The sequence below is a fragment of the Hyla sarda genome, chromosome 1, assembly GCF_029499605.1.
Source record: "Hyla sarda isolate aHylSar1 chromosome 1, aHylSar1.hap1, whole genome shotgun sequence".
Classification (NCBI taxonomy): Eukaryota; Metazoa; Chordata; class Amphibia; order Anura; family Hylidae; genus Hyla; species Hyla sarda.
Genome location: NC_079189.1, coordinates 258,522,037 through 258,534,864, shown reverse-complemented (window position 1 = coordinate 258,534,864; position 12,828 = coordinate 258,522,037). Strand labels below are relative to the sequence as shown.

At 50.3% G+C, this 12,828-nt stretch overlaps 8 pseudogenes; all 8 read right to left on the bottom strand.

The window, feature by feature from the left end:
* Window positions 1-3,186: 3,186 nt before the first annotated feature.
* LOC130352802 (5S ribosomal RNA) lies at window positions 3,187-3,306 on the bottom strand (annotated as a pseudogene).
* A 1,471-nt stretch (window positions 3,307-4,777) lies between these two features.
* Window positions 4,778-4,897, bottom strand: LOC130325791 (5S ribosomal RNA; annotated as a pseudogene).
* Window positions 4,898-6,770: 1,873 nt separating this feature from the next.
* On the bottom strand, window positions 6,771-6,890 carry LOC130313965 (5S ribosomal RNA; annotated as a pseudogene).
* Window positions 6,891-6,972: 82 nt separating this feature from the next.
* On the bottom strand, window positions 6,973-7,092 carry LOC130331695 (5S ribosomal RNA; annotated as a pseudogene).
* Window positions 7,093-8,143: 1,051 nt separating this feature from the next.
* Window positions 8,144-8,263, bottom strand: LOC130323445 (5S ribosomal RNA; annotated as a pseudogene).
* A 1,861-nt stretch (window positions 8,264-10,124) lies between these two features.
* LOC130316366 (5S ribosomal RNA) lies at window positions 10,125-10,244 on the bottom strand (annotated as a pseudogene).
* A 1,050-nt stretch (window positions 10,245-11,294) lies between these two features.
* LOC130346808 (5S ribosomal RNA) lies at window positions 11,295-11,414 on the bottom strand (annotated as a pseudogene).
* A 684-nt stretch (window positions 11,415-12,098) lies between these two features.
* Window positions 12,099-12,218, bottom strand: LOC130313963 (5S ribosomal RNA; annotated as a pseudogene).
* Between the last annotated feature and the right edge of the window lie 610 nt (window positions 12,219-12,828).

The window sequence follows — 12,828 nt, the reverse complement described above, 5'->3', positions numbered from 1 at the left end:
GCAATAGAGCAAAATGTCAATGGCACCTTGGATTGCCAGCCAGTCTCTCATGACGGTAACTGCCGGGCAGCAGTCTGCGATCTGAGGAGAGCAGGCACGTTCAGGCTTAGGATGGCCGTTGACAGCGTCACACCCTGTATATTGTGGATTTAAGCATCAATAAATCCTTTTCGAAATCGGAACGGAAGGCGGCAACAGAGCATAATGTCAACTGCACCCGGGATTCCCAGCCAGTCTCCCATGCCGGTACTTACTGGGCCCTAAGCTGGGTAGCAGTCTGCGATCTGACGAGAGCAGGCGCGTTCAGCTTAGGATGGCCATTGACAGCTTCATGATTTTTATACTGTGCATTTAAGCATCAATAAATCCTTTTCGGAATCGGAACGGAAGGCGGCAACAGAGCAAAATGTCATCTGCACCCGGGATTCCCAGCCAGTCTCCCATGCCGGTACTTACTGGGCCCTAAGCTGGGTAGCAGTCTGCGATCTGACGAGAGCAGGCGAGTTCAGCTTAGGATGGCCATTGACAGCTTCATGCTTTTTATACTGTGCATTTAAGCATCAATAAATATTTTTATTAATCGAAGTGGAAGGCGGCAACAGAGCAAAATGTCAATGGCACCTTGGATTGCCAGCCAGTCTCCCATGCCGGTAACTGCTGGGCAGCAGTCTGCGATCTGAGGAGAGCAGGCACGTTCAGGCTTAGGATGGCCGTTGACAGCTTCACACCCTGTGTATTGTGGATTTAAGCATCAATAAATCCTTTTCCGAATCGGAGCAGAAGGCGGCAACAGATTAAAATTTCAACTGCACCCGGGATTCCCAGCCAGTCTCCCATGCCGTTACTTACCGGGCCCTAAGCTGGGTAGCAGTCTGCGATCTGACGAGAGCAGGCGCGTTCAGCTTAGGATGGCCGTTGACATCTTCACGCCTTGTATACTGTGGATTTAAGCATCAATAAATATTTTTTTTAATCGGAGAGTAAGGCGGCAACAGATCAAAATGTCAATAGCACCTTGGATTGCCAGCCAGTCTCCCATGCCCGTACTTGCCGGCAGCAGTCTGCGATCTAACAAGAGCAGGCGCGTTCAGCTTAGGATGGCCGTTGACAGCTTCACACTTTGTATACTGTGCATTTAAGCATCAATAAATCCTTTTCGGAATCGGAACGGAACGGAAGGCGGCAACAGAGCAAAATGTCAACGGCAGCCGGGATTCCCAGCCAGTGTCCCATGCCGGTACTTACCGGGCCCTAAGATCTGTACCAGTCTGCGATCTGACGAGAGCAGGCGCGTTAAGCTTAGGATGGCCGTCGACAGCTTCACACCTTGTATACTGTGGATTTAAGCATCAATAAATTCTTTTCGGAATCGGAGCGGAAGGCGGCAACAGAGCAAAATGTCAACTGCACCCGGGATTCCCAGCCAGTCTCCCATGCGGGTACTTACTGGGCCCTAAGCTGGGTAGCAGTCTGCGATCTGACGAGAGCAGGCGCGTTCAGCTTAGGATGGCCGTTGACATCTTCACACCTTGTATATTGTGGATTTAAGCATCAATAAATATTTTTTTAATCGGAAAGGAAGGCGGCAATAGAGCAAAATGTCAATGGCACCTTGGATTGCCAGCAAGTCTCTCATGACGGTAACTGCCGGGCAGCAGTCTGCGATCTGAAGAGAGCAGGCACGTTCAGGCTTAGGATGGCCGTTGACAGCGTCACACCCTGTATATTGTGGATTTAAGCATCAATAAATCCTTTTCGAAATCGGAACGGAAGGCGGCAACAGAGCATAATGTCAACTGCACCCGGGATTCCCAGCCAGTCTCCCATGCCGGTACTTACTGGGCCCTAAGCTGCGTAGCAGTCTGCGATCTGACGAGAGCAGGCGCGTTCAGCTTAGGATGGCCATTGACAGCTTCATGATTTTTATACTGTGCATTTAAGCATCAATAAATCCTTTTCGGAATCGGAACGGAAGGCGGCAACAGAGCAAAATGTCATCTGCACCCGGGATTCCCAGCCAGTCTCCCATGCCGGTACTTACTGGGCCCTAAGCTGGGTAGCAGTCTGCGATCTGACGAGAGCAGGCGAGTTCAGCTTAGGATGGCCATTGACAGCTTCATGCTTTTTATACTGTGCATTTAAGCATCAATAAATCCTTTTCGGAATCGGAACGGAAGGCGGCAACAGAGCATAATGTCAACTGCACCCAGATTCCCAGCCAGTCTCCCATGCCGGTACTTACTGGGCCCTAAGCTGGGTAGTAGTCTGCGATCTGACGAGAGCAGGCGCGTTCAGCTTAGGATGGCCGTTGACATCTACATGCCTTGTATATTGTGGATTTAAGCATCAATAAATATTTTTATTAATCGAAGTGGAAGGCGGTAACAGAGCAAAATGTCAATGGCACCTTGGATTGCCAGCCAGTCTCCCATGCCGGTAACTGCTGGGCAGCAGTCTGCGATCTGAGGAGAGCAGGCACGTTCAGGCTTAGGATGGCCGTTGACAGCTTCACACCCTGTGTATTGTGGATTTAAGCATCAATAAATCCTTATCCAAATCGGAGCAGAAGGCGGCAACAGATTAAAATTTCAACTGCACCCGGGATTCCCAGCCAGTCTCCCATGCCGTTACTTACCGGGCCCTAAGCTGGGTAGCAGTCTGTGATCTGACGAGAGCAGGCGTGTTCAGCTTAGGATGGCCGTTGACATCTTCACACCTTGTATACTGTGGATTTAAGCATCAATAAATATTTTTTTTAATCGGAGAGTAAGGCGGCAACAGATCAAAATGTCAATAGCACCTTGGATTGCCAGCCAGTCTCCCATGCCCGTACTTGCCGGGCAGCAGTCTGCGATCTGACAAGAACAGGCGCATTCAGCTTAAAATAGCCGTAGACGGCTTCACACCCTGTATATTGTGGATTTAAGCATCAATAAATCCTTTTCGGAATCGGAGCAAAATGTCTACAGAGCTACAGAGAAAAATGTCAACAACACCTGAGATTCCCAGCCAGTCTCCCATGCTGGTACTTACCGGGCCCTAAGCTGGGTAGCAGTCTGCGATCTGACGAGAGCAGGCGCGTTCAGCTTAGGATGGCCATTAACAGCTTCATGCTCTTTATACTGTGCATTTAAGCATCAATAAATCCTTTTCCGAATCGGAGCGGAAGGCGGCAACAGAATAAAATGTCAACTGCACCCGGGATTCCCAGCCAGTCTCCCATGCTGGTACTTACCAGGCCCTAAGCTGAGTAGCAGTCTGCGATCTAACGAGAGCAGGCGCGTTCAGCTTAGGATGGCCGTTGACAGCTTCACACTTTGTATACTGTGCATTTAAGCATCAATAAATCCTTTTCGGAATCGGAACGGAACGGAAGGCGGCAACAGAGCAAAATGTCAACGGCAGCCGGGATTCCCAGCCAGTGTCCCATGCCGGTACTTACCGGGCCCTAAGATCTGTATAAGGCTGCGATCTGACGAGAGCAGGCGCGTTAAGCTTAGGATGGCCGTCTACAGCTTCACACCTTGTATACTGTGGATTTAAGCATCAATAAATTCTTTTTGGAATCGGAGCGGAAGGCGGCAACAGAGCAAAATGTCAACTGCACCCGGGATTCCCTGCCAGTCTCCCATGCCGGTACTTACTGGGCCCTAAGCTGGGTAGCAGTCTGCGATCTGACGAGAGCAGGCGCGTTCAGCTTAGGATGGCCGTTGACAACTTCACGCATTGTATATTGTGGATTTAAACATCAATAAATATTTTTTTAATCGGAGAGGAAGGCGGCAACAGAGCAAAATGTCAATGGCACCTTGGATTGCCAGCCAGTCTCCCATGCCGGTAACTGCCGGGCAGCAGTCTGCGATCTGAGGAGAGCAGGCACGTTCAGGCTTAGGATGGCCGTTGACAGCTTCACACCCTGTATGTTGTGGATTTAAGCATCAATAAATCATTTTCCGAATCGGAGCGGAAGGCGGCAACAGATTAAAATGTCAACTGAACCCGGGATTCCCAGCCAGTCTCCCATGCTGGTACTTACCAGGCCCTAAGCTGGGTAGCAGTCTGCGATCTGACGAGAGCAGGCGCGTTCAGCTTAGGATGGCCGTTGACAGCTTCACGCCTTGTATATTGTGGATTTAAGCATCAATAAATATTTTTATTAATCGGAGAGTAAGGCGGCAACGGAGCAAAATGTCAATGGCACCTTGGATTGCTAGCCAGTCTCCCATGCCGGTAACTGCCGGGCAACAGTCTGCGATCTGAGGAGAGCAGGCACGTTCAGGCTTAGGATGGCCGTTGACAGCTTCACACCCTGTATATTGTGGATTTAAGCACCAATAAATCCTTTTCCGAATCGGAGCGGAAGGCGGCAACAGATTAAAATGTCAACTGCACCCGGGATTCCCAGCCAGTCTCCCATGCTGGTACTTACCAGGCCCTAAGCTGGGTAGCAGTCTGCGATCTGACGAGAGCAGGCGCGTTCAGCTTAGAATGGCCGTTTACAGCTTCACACTTTGTTTACTGTGGATTTAAGCATCAATAAAAAAAATTCGGAATCGGAGGAGAAACAGAGCAAAATGTCAACTGCACCCGGGATTCCCAGCCAGTCTCCCATGGTGGTACTTACCAGGCCCGAAGCTGGGTAGCAGTCTGCGATCTGACGAGAACAGGCGCATTCAGCTTAGGATGGCCGTAGACATCTTCACACCCTGTATACTGTGGATTTAAGCATCAATAAATCCTTTTCGGAATCGGAGCGGAAGGCGGCAACAGAGCAAAATGTCAACGACACCTGGGACTCCCAGCCAGTCTCCCATGCTGGTACTTACCGGGCCCTAAGCTGGGTAGCAGTCTGCGATCTGACGAGAGCAGGCGCGTTCAGCTTAGGATGGCCGTTGACAGCTTCTCGCCCTTTATACTGTGCATTTAGGCATCAATAAATCCTTTTCGGAATTGGAACGGAAGGCGGCAACAGTGCAAAATGTCAACGGCAGCCGGGATTCCCAGCCAGTGTCCTATGCCGGTACTTACCGGGCCCTAAGATCTGTACCAGTCTGTGATCTGACGAGAGCAGGCGCGTTAAGCTTAGGATGGCCGTCGACAGCTTCACACCTTGTATACTGTGGATTTAAGCATCAATAAATTATTTTCGGAATCGGAGCGTAAGGCAGCAATAGAGCAAAATATCAACAGCACACGGGATTCCCAGCCAGTCTCCCATGCCAGTACTTACCGGGCCCTTAGCTGGGTAGCAGTCTGCGATCTGACGAGAACAGGCGCGTTCAGCTTAGGATGGCCGTTGACATCTTCACTCTTTGTAAACTGTGGATTTAAGCATCAATAAATATTTTTTTTAATCGGAGAGGAAGGCGGCAACAGATCAAAATGTCAATAGCACCTTGGATTGCCAGCCAGTCTCCCATGCCCGTACTTGCCGGGCAGCAGTCTGCGATCTGACAAGAACAGGCGCATTCAGCTTAGGATAGCCGTAGACGGCTTCACACCCTGTATATTGTGGATTTAAGCATCAATAAATCCTTTTCGGAATCGGAGCAAAATGTCTACAGAGCTACAGAGCAAAATGTCAACAACACCTGAGATTCCCAGCCAGTCTCCCATGCGGGTACTTACCGGGCCCTAAGCTGGGTAGCAGTCTGCGATCTGACGAGAGCAGGCGCGTTCAGCTTAGGATGGCCGTTAACAGCTTCACGCCCTTTATACTGTGCATTTAAGCATCAATAAATCCTTTTTCCGAATAGGAGCGGAAGGCGGCAACAGATTAAAATGTCAACTGCACCCGGGATTCCCAGCCAGTCTCCCATGCTGGTACTTACCAGGCCCTAAGCTGGGTAGCAGTCTGCAATCTGACGAGAGCAGGCACGTTCAGGCTTAGGATGGCCGTTGACAGCTTCACACCCTGTGTATTGTGGATTTAAGCATCAATAAATCCTTTTTCCGAATAGGAGCGGAAGGCGGCAACAGATTAAAATGTCAACTGCACCCGGGATTCCCAGCCAGTCTCCCATGCTGGTACTTACCAGGCCCTAAACTGGGTAGCAGTCTGCGATCTGAAGAGAGCAGGCTCGTTCAGCTTAGGATGGCCGTTGACAGCTTCACAATTTGTATACTGTGGATTTAAGCATCAATAAATAATTTTTGGAATCGGAGCAGAAACAGAGCAAATTGTCAACTGCACCCGGGATTCCCAGCCAGTCTCCCATGCTGGTACTTACCAGGCCCGAAGCTGGGCAGCAGTCTGCGATCTGAGGAGAGCAGGCACGTTCAGGCTTAGGATGGCCGTTGACAGCTTCACACCCTGTATATTGTGGATTTAAGCATGAATAAATCCTTTTCCGAATCGGAGGGGAAGGCGGCAACAGATTAAAATGTCAACTGCACCCGGGATTCCCAGCCAGTCTCCCATGCTGGTACTTACCAGGCTCCAAGCTGGGTAGCAGTCTGCGATCTGACGAGAACAGGCGCGTTCAGCTTAGGATGGCCGTTCACAGCTTCACACTTTGTATACTGTGGATTTAAGCATCAATAAATAATTTTCGGAATCGGAGCAGAATGTCAACTGCACCCGGGATTCCCAGCCAGTCTCCCATGCTGGTACTTACCAGGCCAGAAGCTGGGTAGCAGTCTGCGATCTGACGAGAACAGGCGCATTCAGCTTAGGATGGCCGTAGACATCTTCACACCCTGTATACTGTGGATTTAAGCATCACTAAATCTTTTTCGGAATAGCAGCGTAAGGCGGCAACAGAGCAAAATGTCAACGACACCTGGGATTCCCAGCCAGTCTCCCATGCTGGTACTTACCGGGCCCTAAGCTGGGTAGCAGTCTGCGATCTGACGAGAGCAGGCGCGTTCAGCTTAGGATGGCCGTTGACAGCTTCACGCCCTTTATACTGTGCATTTAAGCATCAATAAATCCTTTTCCGAATCGGAGCGGAAGGCGGCAACAGATTAAAATGTCAAATGCACCCGGGATTCCCAGCCGGTCTCCCATGCTGGTACTTACCAGGCCCTAAGCTGGGTAGCAGTCTGCGATCTGACGAGAGCAGGCGCGTTCAGCTTAGGATGGCCTTTGACAGCTTCACGCCCTTTATACTGTGCATTTAAGCATCAATAAATCCTTTTCGGAATCGGAACGTAAGGCGGCAACAGAGCAAAATGTCAACAGCAGACGGGATTCCCAGCCAGTGTCCCATGCCGGTACTTACCGGGCCCTAAGATCTGTACCAGTCTGCGATCTGACGAGAGCAGGCGCGTTAAGCTTAGGATGGCCATCGACAGCTTCACACCTTGTATACTGTGAATTTAAGCATCAATAAATTATTTTCGGAATCGGAGCGGAGGGCAGCAATAGAGCAAAGTGTCAACGGCACCTGGGATTCCCAGCCAGTCTCCCATGCCAGTACTTACCAGGCCCTAAACTGGGTAGCAGTTTGCAATCTGACGAGAGCAGGCACGTTCAGCTTAGGATGGCCATTGACAGCTTCATGCTTTTTATACTGTGCATTTAAGCATCAATAAATCCTTTTCGGGATCGTAACGGAAGGCGGCAACAGAGCAAAATGTCAACGGCAGCCGGGATTCCCAGCCAGTGTCCCATGCCGGTACTTACCGGGCCCTAAGATCTGTACCAGTCTGCGATCTGACGAGAGCAGGCGCGTTAAGCTTAGGATGGCCGTCGACAGCTTCACACCTTGTATACTGTGGATTTAAGCATCAATAAAGCAAAATGTCAACGGCACCCGGGATTCCCAGCCAGTCTCCCATGCCAGTACTTACCGGGCCCTAAGCTGGGTAGCAGTCTGCAATCTGACGAGAGCAGGCACGTTCAGCTTAGGATGGCCGTTGACATCTTCACGCTTTGTATACTGTGGATTTAAGCATCAATAAATATTTTTTTTAATCGGAGAGGAAGGCGGCAACAGAGCAAAATGTCAATAGCACCTTGGATTGCCAGCCAGTCTCTCATGCCCGTACTTGCCGAGCAGCAGTCTGCGATCTGACAAGAACAGGCGCATTCAGCTTAGGATAGCCGTAGACGGCTTCACACCCTGTATATTGTGGATTTAAGCATCAATAAATCCTTTTCGGAATCGGAGCAAAATGTCTACAGAGCTACAGAGCAAAATGTCAACAACACCTGAGATTCCCAGCCAGTCTCCCATGCTGGTACTTACCGGGCCCTAAGCAGTTTAGCAGTCTGCGATCTGACGAGAGCAGGCGCGTTAAGCTTAGGATGGCTGTTGACAGCTTCACGCCCTTTATACTGTGCATTTAAGCATCAATAAATCCATTTCCGAATCGGAGCGGAAGGCGGCAACAGATTAAAATGTCAACTGCACCTGGGATTCCCAGCCAGTCTCCCATGCTGGTACTTACCAGGCCCTAAGCTGGGTAGCAGTCTACGATCTGACGAGACCAGGTGTGTTCAGCTTAGGATGGCGGTTGACAGCTTCGCACTTTGTATACTGTGCATTTAAGCATCAATAAATCCTTTTCAGAATCGGAACGGAAGGCGGCAACAGAGCAAAATGTCAACGGCAGCCGGGATTCCCAGCCAGTGTCCCATGCCGGTACTTACCAGGCCCTAAGATCTGTACCAGTCTGCGATCTGACGAGAGCAGGCGCGTTAAGCTTAGGATGGCTGTTGACAGCTTCACACCTTGTATACTGTGGATTTAAGCATCAATAAATTCTTTTCGGAATCGGAGCAATAGAGCAAAATGTCAACGGCAACTGGGATTCTCAGCCAGTCTCCCATGCCAGTACTTACCGGGCCCTAAGCTGGGTAGCAGTCTGCGAACTGACGAGAGCAGGCGCGTTCAGCTTCGGATGGCCATTGACAGCTTCATGCTTTTTATACTGTGCATTTAAGCATCAATAAATCCTTTTCGGAATCAGAACGGAAGGCGGCAACAGAGCAAAATGTCAACTGCACCCGGGATTCCCAGCCAGTCTCCCATGATGGTACTTACTGGGCCCTAAGCTTGGTAGCAGTCTGCGATCTGACGAGAGCAGGCACGTTCAGCTTAGGATGGCCGTTGACATCTTCACGCCTTGTATATTGTGGATTTAAGCATCAATAAATATTTTTAATAATCGGAGAGGAAGGCGGCAACAGAGCAAAATGTCAATGGCACCTTGGATTGCCAGCCAGTCTCCCATGCCGGTATCTGTCGGGCAGCAGTCTGCGATCTGAGGAGAGCAGACACGTTCAGGCTTAGGATGGCCGTTGACAACTTCACACCCTGTATATTGTGGATTTAAGCATCAATAAATCCTTTTCCGAATCGGAGCGGAAGGCGGCAACAGATTAAAATGTCAACTGCACCCGGGATTCCCAGCCAGTCTCCCATGCTGGTACTTACCAGGCCCTATACTGGGTAGCAGTCTGCGATCTGACAAGAGCAGGCGCGTTCAGCTTAGGATGGCCGTTGACAGCTTCACACTTTGTAAACTGAGGATTTAAGCATCAATAAATAATTTTCGGAATCGGAGCAAAATGTCAGCTGCACTCGGGATTCCCAGCCAGTCTCCCATGCTGGTACTTACCAGGCCCGAAGCTGGGTAGCAGTCTGCGATCTGACGAGAACAGGCGCATTCAGCTTAGGATGGCCGTAGACATCTTCACACCCTGTATACTGTGGATTTAAGCATCAATAAATCCTTTTCGGAATCGGAGCGTAAGGCGGCAACAGAGCAAAATGACAACGACACCCGGGATTCCCAGCCAGTCTCCCATGCTGGTAGTTACCGGGCCCTAAGCTGGGTAGCAGTCTGCGATCTGACGAGAGCAGGCGCGTTCAGCTTAGGATGGCCGTTGACAGCTTCTCGCCCTTTATACTGTGCATTTAAACATCAATAAATCCTTTTCGGAATCGGAACGGAAGGCGGCAACAGAGCAAAATGTCAACGGCAGCCGGGATTCCCAGCCAGTGTCCCATGCCGGTACTTACCGGGCCCTAAGATCTGTAACAGTCTGCGATCTGACGAGAGCAGGCGCGTTAAGCTTAGAATGGCCGTCGACAGCTTCACACCTTGTATACTGTGGATTTAAGCATCAATAAATTATTTTTGGAATCGGAGCAGAAGGCAGCAATAGAGCAAAATGTCTACGGCACCCGGGATTCCCAGCCAGTCTCCCATGCCAGTACTTACCGGGCCCTAAGCTGGGTAGCAGTCTGCGATCTGACGAGAGCAGGCGCGTTCAGCTTAGGATGGCCGTTGACATCTCCACGCCTTGTATACTGTGGATTTAAGCATCAATAAATATTTTTTTTAATCGGAGAGGAAGGCGGCAACAGAGCAAAATGTCAATAGCACCTTGGATTGCAAGCCAGTCTCCCCTGCCCGTACTTGCCGGGCAGCAGTCTGCGATTTGACAAGAACAGGCGCATTCAGCTTAGGATAGCCGTAGACGGCTTCACACCCTGTATGTTGTGGATTTAAGCATCAATAAATCCTTTTCGGAATCGGAGCGGAAGGCGGCAACAGATTAAAATGTCAACTGCACCAGGGATTCCCAGCCAGTCTCCCATGCTGGTACATACCAGGCCCTAAGCTGGGTAGCAGTCTGCGATCTGACGAGAGCAGGCGCGTTCAGCTTAGGATGGCCGTTGACAGCTTCTCGCCCTTTATACTGTGCATTTAAGCATCAATAAATCCTTTTCGGAAGGCTGCAACAGAGCAAAATGTCAACGGCAGCCGGGATTCCCAGCCAGTACTTACCGGGCCCTAAGATCTGTAACAGTCTGCGATCTGACGAGAGCAGGCGCGTTAAGCTTAGGATGGCCGTCGACAGCTTCACACCTTGTATACTGTGGATTTAAGCATCAATAAATTCTTTTCGGAATCGGAGCGGAAGGCAGCAATAGAGCAAAATGTCAACAGCACCCGGGATTCCCAGCCAGTCTCCCGTGCCAGTACTTACCGGGCCCTAAGCTGGGTAGCAGTCTGCGATCTGACGAGAGCAGGCACGTTCAGCTTAGGATGGCCGTTGACATCTTCACGCCTTGTATACTGTGGATTTAAGCATCAATAAATATTTTTTTTAATCGGAGAGGAAGGCGGCAACAGATCAAAATGTCAATAGCACCTTGGATTGCCAGCCAGTCTCCCATGCCCGTACTTGCCGGGCAGCAGTCTGCGATCTGACAAGAACAGGCGCATTCAGCTTAGGATAGCCGTAGACGGCTTCACACCCTGTATATTGTGGATTTAAGCATCAATAAATCCTTTTCGGAATCGGAGCAAAATGTCTACAGAGCTACAGAGCAAAATGTCAACAACACCTGAGATTCCCAGCCAGTCTCCCATGCTGGTACTTACCGGGCCCTAAGCTGGGTAGCAGTCTGCGATCTGATGAGAGCAGGCGCGTTCAGCTTAGGATGGCCGTTAACAGCTTCACGCCCTGTGTATTGTGGATTTAAGCATCAATAAATCCTTTTTCCGAATAGGAGCGGAAGGCGGCAACAGATTAAAATGTCAACTGCACCCGGGATTCCCAGCCAGTCTCCCATGCTGGTACTTACCAGGCCCTAAGCTGAGTAGCAGTCTGTGATCTGACAAGAGCAGGCACGTTCAGGCTTAGGATGGCCGTTGACAGCTTCACACCCTGTGTATTGTGGATTTAAGCATCAATAAATCCTTTTTCCGAATAGGAGCGGAAGGCGGCAACAGATTAAAATGTCAACTGCACCCGGGATTCCCAGCCAGTCTCCCATGCTGGTACTTACCAGGCCCTAAGCTGGGTAGCAGTCTGCGATCTGAAGAGAGCAGGCGCGTTCAGCTTAGGATGGCCGTTGACAGCTTCACAATTTGTATACTGTGGATTTAAGCATCAATAAATAATTTTCGGAATCGGAGCAGAAACAGAGCAAAATGTCAACTGCACCCGGGATTCCCAGCCAGTCTCCCATGCTGGTACTTACCAGGCCCGAAGCTGGGTAGCAGTCTGCGATTTGACGAGAACAGGTGCATTCAGCTTAGGATGGCCGTAGACATCTTCACACCCTGTATACTGTGGATTTAAGCAACAATAAATCCTTTTCGGAATCGGAGCGGAAGGCGGCAACAGAGCAAAATGTCAACGACACCTGGGATTCCCAGCCAGTCTCCCATGCTGGTACTTACCGGGCCCTAAGCTGGGTAGCAGTCTGCGATCTGACGAGAGCAGGCGCGTTCAGCTTAGGATGGCCGTTGACAGCTTCTCGCCCATTATACTGTGCATTTAAGCATCAATAAATCCTTTTCGGAATCGGAACGGAAGGCGGCAACAGAGCAAAATGTCAACGGCAGCCGGGATTCCCAGCCAGTGTCCCATGCCGGTACTTACCGGGCCCTAAGATCTGTACCAGTCTGCGATCTGACGAGAGCAGGCGCGTTAAGCTTAGGATGGCCGTCAACAGCTTCACACCTTGTATACTGTGCATTTAAGCATCAATAAATCCTTTTCGGAATCGGAACGGAAGGCAGCAATAGAGCAAAATGTCAACGGCAGCCGGGATTCCCAGCCAGTGTCCCATGCCGGTACTTACCGGGCTCTAAGATCTGTACCAGTCTGCGATCTGACGAGAGCAGGCGCGTTAAGCTTAGGATGGCCGTCGACAGCTTCACACCTTGTATACTGTGGATTTAAGCATCAATAAATTATTTTCGGAATCGGAGCGGAAGGCAGCAATAGAGCAAAATGTCAACCGGGATTCCCAGCCAGTCTCCCATGCCAGTACTTACCGGGCCATAAGCTGGGTAGCAGTCTGCGATCTGATGAGAGCAGGCGCGTTCAGCTTAGGATGGCCATTGACAGCTTCATGC